Source organism: Poecilia latipinna, unplaced genomic scaffold (assembly GCF_001443285.1).
Source record: "Poecilia latipinna isolate Pla-1442-1.1 unplaced genomic scaffold, P_latipinna-1.0 Scaffold2267, whole genome shotgun sequence".
NCBI lineage: Eukaryota > Metazoa > Chordata > Actinopteri > Cyprinodontiformes > Poeciliidae > Poecilia > Poecilia latipinna.
Window position 1 is genome coordinate 50,876 of NW_015114883.1, and position 2,441 is coordinate 53,316.

Sequence of the window (2,441 nt, forward strand, 5' to 3'; positions counted from 1 at the left end):
TTCAATTTATTTTTTTTTTTTTAAAAAATATTCAAAAAAAAAATCTTATAACCGACCATTAAAAAAAAAAAAAAAAAAAAAAAAAAAAGTCAATTCAACCATGTCATACAGATGTCATATTTTAAATCAAGTCTTTACAAAATGAAGAGGTGCAATGTTAGTATGCACCAATAGTAAATTTAGGGGAATTTGTTTCTGAGTTAGTTGTAGGTATACTCATGAGAAAAAAACTGACATGACATCATGCAGTGTTGTGTGTGGTAACACAAAATACATTATTTTTTTCAGTTTACACATCATAAGATTGTTTTCAGCTTTGGTGCCACCACAATTTTTACCACTTCATAATTTTTATCCCCTTTTTCTTCACAATACGCTTGGAAAAACATCCATTTCCATTCTCCCATTGTTTACCTCTCCTAAACACCAAATTTCCCAATTTCACTTTCCAGAAAACGCATTACTTATGTTTGTTCTCCCTAACATCACATTTCTCCATAATGTTTTCCCTTCAACAGTTGGGCATTTAAAATCTAAGGAAAAAGATGAAACAAGTTCTTCCTGCACAGACTGGACAAAGCTTCCAAAAAATGTGATACCTTCTGTTACAGACACCAAAGACCAGCAAATCTCCGGTCATGTCCATCTGATGAAGTCCATCTTCATCAGATGGCAGACGCACACGAAACAGTTCAAACGTTACTGTTTCATGGAAGAACTTAACCATGTCTAAACCCTTTATAAGGCACTAAAATATCTTTCAACCTGAGATGAAGAGCATGGCACAACAAGAAGTAGCCAGACCAACACTTAATTGTGTGAATAGAGCACAGACCTCTGGCAGCATATATCTGTGTCTCTACTGCTTCCATAACTGTGCTGCAAGGACACTTTGGCTTAAACATTGCTAGCTGTTCCTCCAGTTGATTCATTCTGTGTAACTACTGACAACATGTTGTACATTCCCAAAACTAAACATCCTTTCTAGCTTACTGAAAATATGGAAGTTGTGCTGGTCAAATCATTCTGCCAGTTGTACATCAACTGCATTGAATAGTTTAAAGAATTCAATTCTGCAGAACTCTTCAGTGGATGTTGGTGTGAATACAAGTCAATTTCCTGTGTAGTGTTTTAAGGGTCTGGATAGACTCAATGTCCAACTCTAATGTCTGTCTTGTCACAGATAGTTGTGTAAATCTGATTACATTTTTCATCAGATCTATTCCCCTGAATTGTACTTCTGCCGCAATCAGTGACAGCCGATGGTGGCAACGGTGGTAATTGGTGGGTTACTCATTCTAGCCCGCTCCGTCCAACTCCCTCATTATATCCTCGGGCAAGACACTTCACCTGTCCTGCCTGCTTATATGCACCACAAATCTGGAATACTGCAAAAGAGCTGAAACACAGAGTTCCTTAAAGTCAGGGCTACAACCCACATGTTTAAAGTTGCCTTTAATTAGTAATAAACACTGATCAACATATTTCATTTGCATTGATTAAATACATTTCTTCAGTATTGGGCGCATACAGTACCCAATGATATTCCCTAAACCACCTCTCCTGAAACATTAAAGTCATTCTCGGAAATTGCTGGTGTGGACTGATGTCAGGCTGATTTGGCTTGATATATGCCATTTCCTGGCTCTTTCACAATCTCCCTCTTGTACATTTTCACTGGAGATGCTCTCTCTTTGTCTGCTCTCAAAATGTCTCTCCTTGTCTCTGACTAATCTTTCTTTCTGACCATGGAGGAGTCCTGATATTGTTCCAGTTATACGCTGCAAAACAGTGGAATTCCCTATTTGTTTTGGTGCTAACTACTGTTTGCAAAACAAGTCAATACTAGTATATTTCTTTCTATTTTACTACACAACTAAAAGGAACATGTTCACAAATAGTTTAAAGCACTACATGTACCAGTGGTTTAATGAGAAAGAAACTGTCAGAAGTGCTAATAAATAGTTTATGTCGGGAACTTTGACTACTTCTTTCATTTGCGCCGTCACATTGGATACTAATCTCGGTTAGCTTCAAATCTTCCAGTTGGAATTCTAACTTCAGGGGGCATTCTTACTGTTTTTCCGACTTTATAATTGGAAAATCCATTTTACAAGTACCGAGAGAAAGCACAATTAACAGGTGATAGGTGGGGCCAACTGGCATCCCAGAGGGTACGCAAAGGCTACGCTCTCATGAGCTCACACTCACATTTAGATTAAACTCAACTGTTTTTGAAGGAGAAAATCCTTGTAAGGCTCCAGAATACATTTGAAACAAACAACTTATTCCTAACTACTTTACTTCACAGTCTTCAGTTTGATGTCTTTGGCCTTAACTAACACCAGTTTTCATACACGCCTCACCTCATGCCTTGACGGTTGAATCGGTCACAGCATGTAGAATATTGAGCTCCACTTTGAGAAAAATGTTTGTAAATG